This window comes from Eublepharis macularius, chromosome 2, assembly GCF_028583425.1.
Source record: "Eublepharis macularius isolate TG4126 chromosome 2, MPM_Emac_v1.0, whole genome shotgun sequence".
NCBI lineage: Eukaryota > Metazoa > Chordata > Lepidosauria > Squamata > Eublepharidae > Eublepharis > Eublepharis macularius.
In genome coordinates, this window is record NC_072791.1 from 4,335,793 (window position 1) to 4,351,861 (window position 16,069).

The 16,069-nt window shown below is 48.5% G+C and overlaps 1 pseudogene; it reads right to left on the reverse strand.

Moving 5' to 3' along the window:
• Positions 1–347: 347 nt before the first annotated feature.
• On the reverse strand, positions 348–15,097 carry LOC129324426 (ferritin light chain, oocyte isoform-like; annotated as a pseudogene).
• Between the last annotated feature and the right edge of the window lie 972 nt (positions 15,098–16,069).

The following is a 16,069-nucleotide window of genomic DNA, read 5'->3' on the forward strand; positions in this document are numbered from 1 at the left end:
TTGACGGGAAATGTAGGCATCCTGGTTTTACAGCTTGGCTCTCCATTACAGCTGTAAGACCAAGATGCCTACATTTCCCATCAAAACTTGAGGGAAGCTGACAAGTGTCCATCCTGTGTCAGGCGTCACTTTTAGCTTGGCTCTGAGACAAACTTGAGCCGGCTACCTGAACCCAGCTTCCACCAGGATCGAACTCAGGTCATGAGCAGAGCTTGGGCTGCAGTACTGCCACTTACCACTCTACGCCACGGGGCTATGCCTCGCTCTGCGCCCCAGAGGTATGCCTCATTTACTGAACAGCTAGCTTTTAGCAAGTACACATGACGGATTAGAGCCACACAGCTGGACATGTTGGCAGGAGGACTCTGGGGGGAGCCAGCACTTTGCAGCTCAGTCGCTAGACTCACCCAAGGTGAGACGATCAATGAGGTACTCGCCCAGGCCATCTTCACTGGTACGCACACACTTCAGGTTGGTCAGGTGATCCCCCAGCTTCTTGTTCAGCTTCACCTCCTCGTCCAGGTAGTGAGTCTCTAGGAAGTCACACATATGAGGATCCACACGGTGAGAAGCAATTTGGTGCAGTTCCAGGCCTGGTTCACGCTCTTCTCCAGCTGAAGGGCGAAGGCCGTGGCAGAGGCTCCGTTCCCCCATTCATCCGGCTCTGTTCTTTTGACATCCTGCAGGACTGGTCTCCCTCTACGATGGTTTTGGAAGGTCAACAGTTTCTCAGCTTGTTGATGTTTCTCTCCAGACAGATGCCAGAAAAAGGACGCAAACTTGGATAAAGCCACATCATCCTGGGTGAAATAATAACCCAGGGAGAGGTAGGCATAGCTGGCATGGAGGAACTGGTTGACCAAGTGGTTGACTCCAGCTTTGCTCTTGGCATGGTAGTCCTGTTAAAGCAAAAGCTGGAAGAAAACAGCCAAGGAGGACTGATTTTGATATGTAATCATTTTTTGTGGGAGAATGTCACCAAGAAATAAGCTTTCGAGAGCCACAGCTCTCTTTGTCAGCTGCATCGTCAGCTTTCAAGAACCACAGCTGTCTTTGTCATCTGACGAATGCATCTAACAAAGAGAGCTGTGGTACTCGAAAGCTGATGATGCATCTGACAAAGAGAGCTGTGGCTCTTGAAAGCTTATGCTACAATTAAGTTGGTTAGTTTTAAAAGTGCTACTGGACTCTGCTATTTTGCTACTGCAGACTAACACGGCTAACTCCTCTGGATCTATGACAAAGAAATAATACATTCCAACAATGCAAAAACGATAGAGAAAATGCCCCCCCATGTCTTTCCTCCCCCCTAAACTAAAACCCTTGAGCCTTTTCTCATTCAGGAGGTGACATTTGTCAGTTTGGATCCTCCTTTCTGTACCTTTTCAGGTTCAATGGGAGCTTGTCTGCTTCTTGTAGCCAATGGGGCATTTGTGTGATAAACATGCACATACACAAACTCACACACCCACACACACATGCTTTTGTCCCACTGTCATAACTGATAAGCTTGCAAAGGTGCATGACAAATGATTGGTTTTGTGGCCGCCTCGTTGTCTGCCGCTTTCCTTCATATTGTAGCAGGGTCTTGCTTTAACACCAAAAGATTGCGTGGGAGATGAATCCCCTCTCCCTTGCCTGTCTCCCCTGCACAAAGTCCAATCATAATGCAAAACTGAGGTTTATTGGAGCTATGGTTCATTCATCGAACCAGGATTCGCCTTGCAGATTATTATTTAGTTCCTGGTTTGCTTTAACAAAGGCTGATTTCATTGCCTTCTTTCTGGAGCTGGGTAGGGAATCATAGAATCATAGAATCAAAGGGTTGGAAGGTGCCTTCAGGGTCATCTAGTCCAACCCCCTGTGCAATGCAGGAAATGCACAGCTACCCCCCCCCACACACACACACAGTGACCCCTGCTCCATGCCCAGAAGATGGCAAAACACTGTCAGCATCCCTAGTTGAACTGGCCTGGGAAAATTGGTTCCTGACCCCAAGGTGGCAATTGGTGGCAATCAGCCTTAGCCTGGGCATGTAAGAAGGGGCCACGAGAACTAAGCACTGATGTAACCCTTCCTGCCCTCCCCTTCATGATCTGCCCAGGTTCACAGAATCAGCATGGCTGTCCGATGGCCATCTAGCCTCTGCTTAAAAAGCTCCAAAGAAGAAGAGCCCACCACCTCCCGAGGAAGCCTGTTCCACTGAGGGACCGCTCTGTCAGGAAGTTCTTCCTAATGTTTAGCTGAAAACTCTTGATTTAATTTCAACCCGTTGGTTCTGGTCCAGCCTTCTGGGGCAGCAGAAAACAACTCCACACCATCCTCTATATTGCAGCCCTTCATGTACTTGAAGATGGCTATCATATCACCTCTCAGTCGTCTCCTCTCCAGGCTAAACCTGCTGAGCTCCTTCAACCTTTCCTCATAGGACTTGGTCTCCAGACCCCTCACCATCAAGGAAGGGAGGCCAGGTCTCCCGCTATGGCAGGAGACCCCCACCCCAGAAAACTGCCCTTCCTGCTGCTGCTCAGAGTAGCAGTGGGGGGGGGGGAATGAAAAATCACCATCCAGCTTGGGAAAATCCAGAAGCAGCATCCTGCCTGTCTAGGAATCGTTGTTTCCCTGCCCCTTTGAATGCTCCCTGTCCACTAGTTGCCAGAGATGTCTGGAAACCATAAGAGGAGAGCAATAACCACCACCACCACAGTGTGCTTACATACCACCCTTCTGGACAGATTAGGGCCACACTAAGAGTGGTGAACAGAGTCAGTGTTGTTATTATCATTATTGGTGGTGGAGAGTGCCCTCAAGTCATAGCTGACTTATGGCAACCCCTGGTGGGGTTTTCATGGCAAGAGACTATCAGAAGTGCCTTGCCATTGCCTGCCTCTGCCATCCTAGTCTTTGTTCAAAATCTCCCATCCAATTACTAACATCACTAACCCCAGTTACATCACTTCTGCCGATGAACTTGTCTGAGGACCTTGAACTTGCTGGATCTCTAATAAAGTTACTTCAACCAATACACCTGCGTGTTTGCTGTGGAGAACTGGGGGATTCTACCTGCCAGGGACTGACAGCCTGGCCAAATGGCTGCCAGTGTGCTCCCACGCCTTGCACGATGTCGTTGCTTCTGGTTACACTGGAAGCAACAGCATTGCATGACAGACAATTCTTTCAGAATTGCCCCAAATGCTATTAATGGAAGTGCTCCCCTGCACCCCCACTCCTGCCCTCCCAAAAATTGTCAGGGAGATCTGAGAACCCTACTCGACCCTGCTATTAGAAATGAGCTAAGCGGGGGTGGGGGGTGCTGTCTTTGGCCTGCTTTTGGAAACCCAGGGCTTTTTTGCAGCTGGAACACAGTGGAACGGAGTTCCAGAACCTCTTGAAAATGGTCACATGGCTGGTGGCCCCGCCCCCTGATCTCCAGACAGAGGGGAGTTTAGATTGCCCTCCGCACAGCGTGGAGGGCATTCTAAACTCCCCTCTGTCTGGAGATCAGGGGGCGGGGCCACCAGCCATGTGACCATTTTCTCCAAGGGCAACCCACTGAGTTCCACCACCTCTTTTCCCAGAAAAAAAGCCCTGTGGAAACCAATGCCCCCCGCAAGCGTGCCCACACAGTTCCCTGCCAGTGCTAAAATTAGTAGCAAGAGAAAATGGGGTTTGTCAGAGATAGGATGTCATCGATGAATTGAAAACATTTCAACCCTGGAAGTGATGTCACTGATGCTCTAGGCTTTTGCCTATCTATGGTAGGATTACTAACAAACTGCCGCTTGAGAAATACCTGGAGATTTGGGGGTGGAGCCTGGGGAGGGCAGGGTTTAGGAAGGGGAGGTACCTCAGCAGGGTATAATGCCATACAGTCCACCCTCCAGAGCAGCCATTTTTTCCAGGGGAGCTGATCTCTGCAAACTGGAGATGAGTCATAATTCTGGGAGATCTCCCGGCCCCACCTGGAAATTGACAGCCCGGGTTTCACCATAGAAACCAACAAAATCCTAGATTGTCTGTGCTGTTATTTCTGGGTTTTAGCCAGAAGTAAATGCAAAGAGTACAAACTCACTGTGTAGGTGCACAACGGGAAACGAGTGGAAGAGCCAGGAGCTCTGTGCCTCCCCCTCCCCCTTCTCTCTGCCTGTCACGGTCTGGATGCGGAAAAACTGTCCTTGATGTGTTTGGACAGTGACGGATTGCAGGGAATATATCTGTACTCTTGGTTGTGTGGCCCCAGAAAATGTTTAATTATAAAAAGGCATTATTTCATGCAGCAAGAGGTACAATGCCACTGGAGAGCTAATATAACTCTTACGCAGCTCTTTAATTAAAAAAAAGAAAAAAAACTAACAGTTGAAAGGGATTCTTAGGCAATTTAGTGATGCTGCCACCCGGAGGAGAGTTCCAGATAAAGAATGGGAGATGTTGTTTTCCAAGGGCTAGTTGGGGAAGGGTTGTTGAAAGCTGGGATTAGCATGGAGCCATATCAGGTTTCCAGGGGGGAACCAAACCTCACTGGCTGGCTGGGGCCACCTCCTCAAAATGCCTCCCTTAACCTAATTCCACAGCCATGGCTTTTTTTGTAAAGGGCTTTCCTAAGGCAGTCCTTGGAAGTGAGTGATGTGCTGATAGTCATTTTGAATTTGCTACTAAGAGTTGCTAACAATATGTAACAAACAAGGAGGGTCTTCTTGAGTAGAATTAAAAGATTACAAGACCATCTAAGGAAATCACCACTTCAAAAGTATTTTATCGTATCAATTGCCATTCAATTAATTGTAGTTTCTATTTAAAGACATATATTATTTTATACAGTCCTCTTCTCATAGACCCATAAAGTGCTGGTGCAATGCAAAGATGTAAACAGTGTCCACAACCAATACTATTCAGTACAACTCCACAATATACAGTTTGTTGGTCATATGGTTGTGGATTCAAGATAGGTCCAGTAGCATGCAGATGAAAACAACCATCTGACAGGATGACCGGTTGGGGTCCCGTTTCCAGAGTTTTTTTCAAAGATGGAAGATAATCCGGCATGATTTTCAATATTTATAGACTTCCATTCAGTTCACCAATAACATAACGCCCAAGCACTCTCTCCAAACTCCACCACACTCCTACACACCCCACCCCGCCCTGTGGGTGGACTTCCCTTTTATCCCTTCATCTCTTCCCTGCTCCACCTGTCAGCCACACACCCCTCCTGCACTCTAACCATGGCCCTGGCCGACTGGGCTTGCTCTGCTGGCTGATTGGGGCAGGTACACCTGTGCCTCCTTGGCTGGCTGCCAAGCTTTTCCTGCAGATTGCCTCAGGCGGCTTCACCTGGGATTGTTTTGCTCCTGGCTTCTCCTGGACCAGGCTACTGCCTTTAAGCTGGCCTGCAGGCTGGGGCGTGGCTCTGTGCTGCTTTGGCTGCCTCTTCTCCCTGGCTGGTAAGGCTGCTGGCTGACTGCCTTTGCTTCCTCCGCTTCCTCCCTCAGGTCTACTCCCCTCCTGGGGGGTCCTCGCTCTCCCTGCCCAGCCCCCTGCCTTCCCACCAGAGGGTGGGGCTAGCTGGCTTCCACCTGCCTCGCCTGACTCTCTGAGGCTTGGGTGCTTCTTTGCCCTCCTGTGGCAGGGATGCCGCCTTCCCCCCTTCTGTTGTTAGTCTGCTCTGATCCTGGGTGCCCGTTGGGGTGGCTGGGTGGCTGTCCCCCAACTGCCTCCCATCCTCTTCTCCTGGTAAGTCCGGGGGCTGAGCCTTAGGCCCCGGACAGTCAGTAAATCCAGATTGTTCTGCAAACCAAGAAGCAACAACCCAAGAAAGGAACACTGTTAAGGACCCAACTCAATGAGATGCAGAGAGGTCTGAGAAGGGTCAATGGCAGCATTGCAGAGACCGCCCCTCCAGTTGCTTTGGGTGGTGCTTATGGCTGCAAAGATTTCCAAGGGCTGGCCCACAAACAAATGTCATTTGCTGGCTTTACAAAGAAATAAATGAGGCTGTGACTTGAGCTGTAAGTCACTCCATCCAGCATTTCTAGTATAAGCTAGAATGGTCTATGTCCAAAGCAACTGTGGGAAAGATATCTAAACTATCCTGCAGAGGTAGTAGGAGAGAAAGTAATAAGTGTTAAGTATTGTAATTTAGATTGGTCCTCCTCTACCTCAAAACCCTTCTGGGGGCCTTGCCAGTTGTCATGTACTCCCATTGTCCTCTGGCGGTACAAGATTCGTATTGCTTGGAATCTGCCAAGGATCTAATTTTGCTCCAAAAATGGGTCAGCAGGCTCTGACACCGAGAAGCACAAAAGTCGGGGAGCGCTCAGAAGGTCATCATTAGCTCCCGAGAATCGGCGCTGTGTCTAATCAGTCGAAGAAAATCAGCAGCCGCACAAAAGGTACCTTCCCATTTCACTGCTGGCTAATTATAAAACGTAATTAGCACGATCTTTGGGAGAAATGTTGATCAAGAAACGGGAACAAAAGAATAGAGAGAGAGAGAAAGTGGCAGAGAAGGGGCCTAAAAGCCGAGGCATTCATCGAAGCCAGGGACACAAGTTGTTATTAAGGGTCTCCTCCCGGCTCACCTGGCTTCGTTAATTACGGTGACCTTTCAGACTCAAGCAGCTACATTAAGAAGAATGCTTTAATTATGTTTGCGCATTCTTCCCTTTTCAGATTTACAGTAAACTTTGAGTTGATCCATTGCAGAGCCTGTGAAAAGGAAACCTGCAGCAGGAATGAGCGGAACATTTTTGCACGAAGCGCTGAGAATGTCTCGGAGCCGCTCTCGTTGTCTCTCTTAACAGGCATGTGGGAATGTGGCAAGAGAGAAAGAGGGTTTTTTAAATCTAAAGCACACCCTAGCCAATAATGTCATGTCCCAATGTTCGGATTGCACGTGCAGAAAATGCAAGCCGCCATGCCGAGCACATCATGTTTGAACAGCCTCCGTTGCATGAGTCACGTGAATTCACAGAATCAGAAACAGACGGTTATAGCTGTTTGTTGGGATTCTCTCTGCCAAGAGATCACATGTGCTAAAAGGGTTATAAAGTGCCATTCACACCTATAGTCCACCTTGGGAAGCCACTCCCAACTCTATTGTCTACCTCCAGAGACAGCCGTTAAGCCATTGTTTGTGGCGCAAAAACATCAGCTTGCCCCAGGGAGCATTTCACTCTGGGTCTGGGTTGCCATCAGTATGCAGATGACACCGAGTTATATCTGTTGATGGACAGCCAGCCTGGGTCTGCCCCCAAGGCCCTAATTAGAGCTTTGGAGGCCATGTCTGGATGGGAGAAGAAGAGCAGACTGCAGTTGAACACCATGTAGACGGAGGTCCTGTACTTGTGCTGTGGGGTGGCAGAGAGCCAGTTTGGTGTAGTGGTTAAGAGTGCGGGACTCTAATCTGGAGAACCGGGTTTGATTCCCCACTCCTCCACTTGAAGCCAGCTGGGTGACCTGGGGTCAGTCACAGCTCTCTCAGAGCTCTCTCAGCCCCACCCACCTCACAGGGTGTTTCGTTGTGGGGATAATAATGACATATGGTTGTTGTGGGTTTTCCGGGCTGTATTGCCATGGTCTTGGCATTGTAGTTCCTGATGTTTCGCCAGCAGCTGTGGCTGGCATCTTCAGAGGTGGATACAAATGACCTACATCTTTTCCACACTGTGACGCTGAGAGATCTCTGTCTTTTGGTGCTACACCTCTGAAGATGCTAGCCACAGCTGCTGGCGAAACATCAGGAACTACAATGCCAAGACCACGGCAATACAGCCCGGAAAACCCACAACAACCATCGTTCTCCAGCCGTGAAAGCCTTCGACAATACATCAATAATGACATACTTTGTAAACCACTCTGAGTGGGCATTAAGTTGTCCTGAAGGGCGGTATATAAATTGAATGTTGTTATTATTATGTGTGGATCCAGCTCCTGGCCTTTGATGGGGCACCACTCGGTCAGGAGCCTTGATGTGATGTGGGACTCCACCTTATCAATGGAGGCCCAGGTCACAGCAGTTGCCCAGTCTGCCTTTTTCACCGCCCAGAACCCCTGAGGATGGGTGGATCCGCCCTGAGCCTGCTTGCAGGGAGGGCGGAATATAAATACGATAAAATTAAATAAATAAAATAAATGTATAAATTGAAATATAATAATAATAAAAACTCTTGTGTAGACCATGAGGACTTTATGTTATGTAAATGGGCCATCATTTAATCACATCTGTCGGTAGCCTACCTTGCTGACCACTAAACCACACTGTCCTCTTGGCCAGCTGAACACAGCATAATGGTGGCTCATGGATGGTGCCAACTGCATTGTGGTTAAGCTTTAGCAAAGGCGGAGCTGCTTTGCTTCTCTGCCATCTAAAGAGCAAGCGGCGTTCTAGTTGGGGAAAACACAGAGACACACACAGACACACACCGAGAGAAACTAATTATACAGGATGAGAAAATTATGCCCAGCCTGACATGGAGAGACCTCTGTTTCAGGAGGAAACTGGCACCCACATTTTTTGAGCAGTTGTTTTGAAAAGATAGGCATTAGAACTGGGCTGGAAGCCCAAATTGCTGGTCTGCACTCCAAAACACTTCAGCCTTTCCAGTTTCAAAGGAATATCTAACATTTGAGACTCTGAAAAATCACTGGCAGGCACTGAATTGCTTTGGATGTTGCAATTAAAAATAGATTAACAGTCCCTGAAGTGGAGGCTGCTCTCAACCAGCTCCAGCCTATGAGGCACAGCTACAAGTGCTGGAAATAAAAATGCTGCGGCAGGTTGCACAATAAAAGTGTGTAAAGAATTCTTGCTTTCCATGCCACTTGCCGCTTGCACGCTGGCTCCTCAGAACAGAATGGCAATTCAGTCAATCAGAGAGTCAGCACAGAGACAGAAAAGCTTTTATTAAACTGTTTGTAGCTGCACAAAGCTTTGATCATCCTGAAACTGTGAAGGGGTAGGAGGGAAAGAGCAGCCCCCCCACCCCGAACTGTGTCTGTATGGAATGATTTTCAGTTGCCTCCCCTGTCCAACTGGGACCAGTTCCAACAATTCAAAGACTGGGTTGGATACATTTGTGTACCAGTTAGCATTATGAGGGCTGCCAAATGCTTCGAGAGTTATTTGTTTGCTGTTCTGCTTTTAAAACCAATACATTCGTCAATTAAGCTTCAGGTGGATAGTTTGGCCCTTTTTCTGGCAGTAGACATCTTGCATCCCCTACTAGCAGAAGATGAAGCACCCAGACAGTCTGGTATTTCGAGGGGCTGTCCAGGGAAAACATCCCCCAAATACTGGATACTTGCCCGTCCTGTGGAAGCTCTGCAGCCCACCCAACCAGAAATGACTTCTCACTTACAATCATGAATCGGCCAGCAGAGTCACCAGCACAGGTACCAGGCCCTGCAACAGACCCAGATGCCAGCTCTGCCCTTATATCTACCCAGGAAATACAATTACAGGACCCAATGGCGTCAACTACACTGTCTCTGGCTCTTACAGCTGCTCATCCTCCAATGTGATATATGCCCTCATGTGCCAACAATGTCCATATGCTCTGTACATTGGACAAACCAGCCAACCTCTGCGCAAAAGAATAAATGGACATAAATCTGACATTAAAAATGGCAACATCCAGAAACCAGTGGGAGAACACTTCAATCTACCAGGACATTCCATCAAGGACTTAAAGGTCACTGTAGTTCAACAGAAACCTTTCAAAAACAAAATCCAGCGGGAAGCTGCTGAATTGGCATTCATATGTAAATTTGACTCAGTCAGACTTGGATTGAATAGAGACTATGAATGGTTATCTCATTATCAGAAGTAACTGACTTCCTTGACAGAAGCAAACTGATCTCCATATCAGAAGCTACTGTTTGCATCTACTCCGCCCTCCCCTCTCCACCTATATATCTGACCAGTTTCTTCTTGCCCTCCATGCATCTGACGAAGAGAACTGTGATTCTTGAAAGCTTATGCTACAATAAAGTTGGTTAGTCTTAAAGGTGCTACTGGACTCTTTTTGATTTTGCTACAACAGACTAACACGGCTAACTCCTCTGCATCTGTGGAATTGTTATATGTTTGCTCTTCTGCTTTTTAAACCAATACATTAATCAATTAAATTCCAGATGGGTAGTTATATTAGTCTGTAGTAGCAGAACAAACTTCCAGTCCAGTAGCACCTTAACGACCAACAAGATTTTCCAGGTTATAAGCTTTCATGAGTCAGGTGAGCTTTGGCAAATGAAAGCTCATAGCCAGGAAAATTTTGTTGGTCTTTACGTTTCTACTGGCCTCTAATTTTGTTTTACTAATTCACTAAATTTAACTTGATGTGCATAGTGCCAAACCCTCAGTACAGATGCTCTTTCGAAACAGGCAAAATGTGTTCCCTGTAAAACATGCCACTCAGCAGTCAACAATTGCTGGAGGCTTCTGAAAAGCCTCCAAAGTCAGCTCCATGGAAAACACATTACGGTAATCTAAGGTGGATGTGATCAGAATGTGAATCACAGTGCCCAACTCATCCGAATCAAGGGAAGGCCACAGATGGTGCAGGTAGAATGAGTCAACGTGGATCTGGTCGCACCTCCCTCACAGCTGTAAATCTGTTCTTCTGGCTCCTTAATTTCTCGTTAGAGTACCTCTATCTTGCCTGCACTGAGGTTCATTTCATAATCACCTCCAAACACATATTCAGGACAACTACTGGAGTGGATTCAACAATCTCTCTGTGGAAGGGGCTGGTGGATGCAGAACTTTGCCATATTTCCTTTGCCGCCCCAGTCCCTGCCAGCTCTGGAAAACTGATAGGCTAACACACTGATTCTGTGAACCTCAGCAGATCATGAGAAGGAGGGCAGGAAGGGTTATGTCTGGGGTCTGAGGCTCAGCCCCAGGACTTACCGGGAGGAGGAGATGGGACACAGCCAGGAGACAGCTACCCAGCTGCCCCGACAGTCACCCAGGTCCCTAACAGGCCAGCAACAGGGGGGGAAGAAGCGCCCAAGCCACAGAGGGTCAGATCGGGCAGGTGGAAGCCAGCTAGCCCCACCCTCCAGTGGGAGGCTAAATGCCCAGGCAGGGAGAGTGAGGACAGCCAGGAGGGGACCAGACCAGAGGAAGAAGGCACAGGAAACAGGGACAGCCAGCCATCTGCCAACCAGCCAGCAACCTTACCGGCAGGGGAGGAAAGGCAGCAAGGGCAACACAGGGCCATGCCCCAACCTGCAAGCAGGTTAGAAGGGAGTAGCGAGGGCCAGGTGAGGCTGGGAGCAAGGAAACCTCAGGTGGGGCTGCCTGGGGCAATCAGCAAAGAAAGCCTGGCAGCCAGCCAAGGAGGCACAGGTGTGGCTGGCCAGAGCAGCCAGCAGAGCAACCTAAGGTGTGGCTGCTTAGGACAGCCAGGGCCATGGCTAGACTGCTGGGGGCATGGGAGCTGTAGTTGAGGCCCACAAGCGCCCTGTGCCGCCATGCCCATGCCGAAGCCCGACAGGTTACATCAGTGCTTAGTTCTCGTGGCCCCTTCTTACGTGCCCAGGGTAAGGCCGATCGCCACTTTGGGGTCAGGAAGCAATTTTCCCCAGGCCTGTTTGGCTAGGGATCCTGATGGTGTTTTGTCATCTTCTGGGCGTGGAGCAGGGGGTCACTGGGTGTGTGGGGGGTGGGGGAGGTAGTTGTGAATTTCCTGCATTGTGCAGGGGGGTTGGACTAGATGATCAGGAGGTCCCTTCCAGCTCTATGATTCTATGACAGGCCAGGAGAGGCCATAAGAAAGAAAAACGAGTGAAATGGCCCTTTCTTCTTCTGACAGTTGAGCCACACTTGCAGAAGAGGGAATAGGAAGGCCTGGAAGATGTGATTTTTAAAGGAGGCTTTCACTCACACAGAGGCAGAACTCTAGCATCGGTCTAGTCGGAAGAATTTTAAATTAAACAACTTTGGCAGTTGTATTGTCGAAGGCTTTCACGGCCAGAGAACGATGGTTGTTGTGGGTTTTCCGGGCTGTATTGCTGTGGTCTTGGCATTGTAGTTCCTGACGTTTCGCCAGCAGCTGTGGCTGGCATCTTCAGAGGTGTAGCACCAAAAGACAGAGATCTCTCAGTGTCACAGTGTGGAAAAGATGTAGGTCATTTGTATCCACCTCTGAAGATGCCAGCCACAGCTGCTGGCGAAACGTCAGGAACTACAATGCCAAGACCATGGCAATACAGCCCGGAAAACCCACAACAACCAACTTTGGCAGTTGTTCCTTATAGACTTTTATCTGTAAAATTCGTTTTTGAACCATTTGTTGTTCTCTGAGCTTGGGAAGAGCAGGACATAAATGTTTTAATAAAATAAAGACTGGCGTGCTGCAGAACAATAGGAAAAAGTCAGTGTCAAAAATCAAAGGTTATCCATGACGGTGAACCTACTTTGGGGTGATTTCCAGAGATTCTCCAAAGCCCTGAATCCACACCCTGTGGCATCACCAACAGCATTCTAAAGAGTCAATAACTTCAGGCTTCTCTGGGGCCTTTTTAATCTGATGCTGGGAAATTAATATTTTAACAAGCCTGCCTCTTTGTTCCAAATCTCCTCGCATCGAAAGTTTAGAAGCCAGTGTGATGCCTGTGTGTGAGGTAGCCTTCCGATTTGCCTGGCCTTGGCCGACAAATTCCCACCTTGTCCTCTCTTGCTCAGTGCAGCCACAGGAGAAAATGAGAGGAAATAACATTGCACAACACTGTAACTGCAATTCTGGGCATTCTCTGTCTTTACCATAGAGATTGGAGGGATTCCTAGAGCATCATTCCACGTGATGATGTCACTTTCAAGTTTTCATCTGGAAGTGATGTCACCACGTTGCATACCCTGCCCTCAAAACTCCCAGGATTTCCAGACTGCAACATCCCTGTAATTGACACTCCTGTTAGTTGCCACCCAGTAGCCAAGTGGCAGATACTTTTGTTGAGCAGCCTTGCTAGGCTTTTTCCTGGGGAGGGCGGCTTGTGCAGGCTTTTCCCAAGATCGATTCCGGGCTGAGACCTTGTGAGCTGTGGCTTATAAAACAGAGTTACACCCTAGCCTTGCTGGTGTGGACTCCAAACACTACAGTCCCAGAAATTTGTGGAAGCAAATTCTTGATTTTATTTTTATTGATTGATTTTATGTTACTTCATTTATTTACTTCATTTATTACATACCGCCTCTCCCTGTATGTTCCCCAGAGACCGCTTCAATCAGTGGATAAATGTTTACTAGTGGTCCCCAGCCCTAAGGAAGCCCGCCTCGCTTCAACCAGGGCCAGGGCCTTTTCAGTCCTGGCCCCAGCCTGGTGGAACGCTCTGTCAATGGAGACCTGGGCCCAGCAGGACATATTATCGTTCCGCAGGGCCTGTAAGACAGAGCTGTTCCGCCAGGCGTTCGGTGGTTGAAGGGGGCGGTGCCATGTCGGCCTCCCACCTTTGGGGTGGGGGGGTTCTCCCCACCATTGCACCTGGTTAATTTATTTCATTATTGTTTATTGTATGTTGATTTTAGAATTGTTGTTTTCTTGTTTTTATTGATTTTAACTTGTTCACCGCCCAGAGCCCCTGAGGATGGGCGGTTTATAAATTGAAATATAAATAAAATAAAAATAAATTTTACTTCGTTTGCTTTACTTGATTTACTTTCTCCTCTGCAAGAACCCAAAGTGGCTTCCACAGTTCTTTCTTCCATTTTTTCTTTACAACAGACCCCGCAAAGTAGGTTAGACAGAGATTGTGTGATTGGCCCAAGGTTACCCAGCAAGCTTCCATGGCAGAGCAGGAAATCAAACCTGGGTTGCCCAGATCCTAGTCTGACATTCTAGTCACTACACTACAATTCTAGTTCCTCAGTCTTCACAGACAATTGAATAAAGTTTGCTGCATACAGAAACAAAGATATAGAAACGTAACACCAAGCTGGCTTAGAGATCTGCCGGTTTGCAAGTTTTAGGAAAAGTGTTTGAGCTAGGCTATTTTCCGCTGGAGACGGGAGATCTTCCACACCCAGCTCCTGTTGTAAAGGCAGGGCTAGATCCAAACGTTAAAAGCCTACTGTGGAAACTCCAGCCAGGAGGTTGGCATGGGCACGTTCACTACTAACAGAGGTTTCAGCCCGGCAGAGAGTATATATTTCCTCCTTCGTTGTTAGTCTTTGGAAGTTAAAAGATTCAAAGACACAGGCAAGTTTGTGTCCTTCATACATTACTCATCTGATAGGGAGAGTCCTGTTGTAAAGGCAGGGCTAGATCTGAAGGGGAAAAACCAGCTGTGGAATCTCCAGCCAGGAGGTTGGCATGGGCACATTCACTGTGGCGCCAGAGCTGAGGAGATTCCTGGTGTCTTTTCCCGCCAAAAGCCTGGGCTGAGGTAACATGCAGACGTAGGGTTGCCAGGTCTCTTGAGACCCCCGGGGGGAGACTGGGAGCCTGGCACTTACCCTGCGGAGGTGTTAGCTTCTTTCCTCACATGTGCATGCAGCGCATGTGCACTCCCAGCATGTATGACGATGTCACTTCCAGGAAGTGATGTCATCACATGGGTCAAAGAGTGGCCCGGGAGCACTCCTGTGCTCACCAAAGGGTCGAATCTCCCCCACGCCAGCCTGATACAGCGCGAAATGGGCCTTTTACAAGGCGCAGGAGCATGCTGTGGCAGGGTGCAGGGGCGCGCCATCCAGGAGTGCACCATGCTGCCAGGTGCACCCGGGGGCATGCCCCCCCCGCTGGCCAGGTAAGTGGGGGTGGGGGAGGAGGTGGGAGCAGCGGATCCTCCACCCCGGATGGGGGAATGGCAAGCCTATGCCGATGCCACCTGCAGAGCAGGAGCGCGCAGTTGCTTCTGGCTCCCGCTCAATGGGATGGGCCTTTTGAAACTCTTCTGTGGCTCTGAGGCCGACTTGTACCTGGGAGACCACACAAGCCACAGAGGCATGTCGGTGCCGACTCATTGCTGGGAGCACGTACAAGCCGAGAGGCATGTCGGCACTGGATTGATCAATCCCCATTGCGTTCAATGCAAATACTGGGGAGCATTCCTCTCTGTCGTCTAGGAAGCTGTCCTCAGAATCCCTGGTGTCCATCTTGTAGGTGGCTGCCCCAAATGGCTGCCGTGATCGACTCAGTCAGCCAGGGAGAGTAGTAAGAGAGAGGAGAGGACAGCAAGAAGATCGGGAGGAACTATGAAAGTTTAAGTCTCAACAGAGTTTGAAAAACAAAGGAAAGATTAGAGGAAGAGAAACGCAAAGGAGTAGGGATGGGAAAGTGAAAGTGAAACTGAAGTCCTAATAAGAAAGTAGCGGAGCTAGTCTGCTGCTAGACTGCTGTCCCTGGTTGAAGAATTTTTTTTAATTGTCATTGCCGTGACAATGTTACATCACTTCTGGGGAAAACCCAGAAGTGACATCATGCCACTCTAGGAATCAGCAAAAACTTTATGATGTTACCTGAGGGTTTTACTATAGAGTTTCTGGCAATTCCTAGACTGGTGTGACTCACTTCTGAATTTTCCCTGGAAGTGAAGAAATGCCATCAACCCAATAACACTCCCCATGTGCCGCCCCCCCCCCACTCTCACAGCTTGCCAGCTGGCAACCCAAGTGTGAGCTGGCATCATTTGTTTCCATGGTGACTTAATTAGTTTTCCCATGAGTGGTCAGAGCATTAAAGCCAAAACCATCAATTCAGCCACTGTAGAAAATGAGGACCGTAATTCATGTGCAGGGAAAGGCTTTGTTTCCTTAAGATAAAAATGAGAGAAGAGAGATGAAAATCCTATTTGTGGCATTGCAGTTGGGGTGAGATCGTAAAACGGCTGCAATCTACCCATCCCTGAAATACCCTTCCCCTTCTTTTTGTAGGTAGCATTCAGCCAGTGGAAGCTACTGTTATCCCAGCACAAAGATAAGTAGTACTTACTTTTACACTAATGTAAGTATTTGCTTTCCTTTTTGCAGTTCCATACATTTTCTTTTGACTGCAATCACTCCACTGCTTCCCTGGTTCGCAGGGAAGGATTTTTATATAAGGAGAATGGATCTCAATTTCCTGATGGG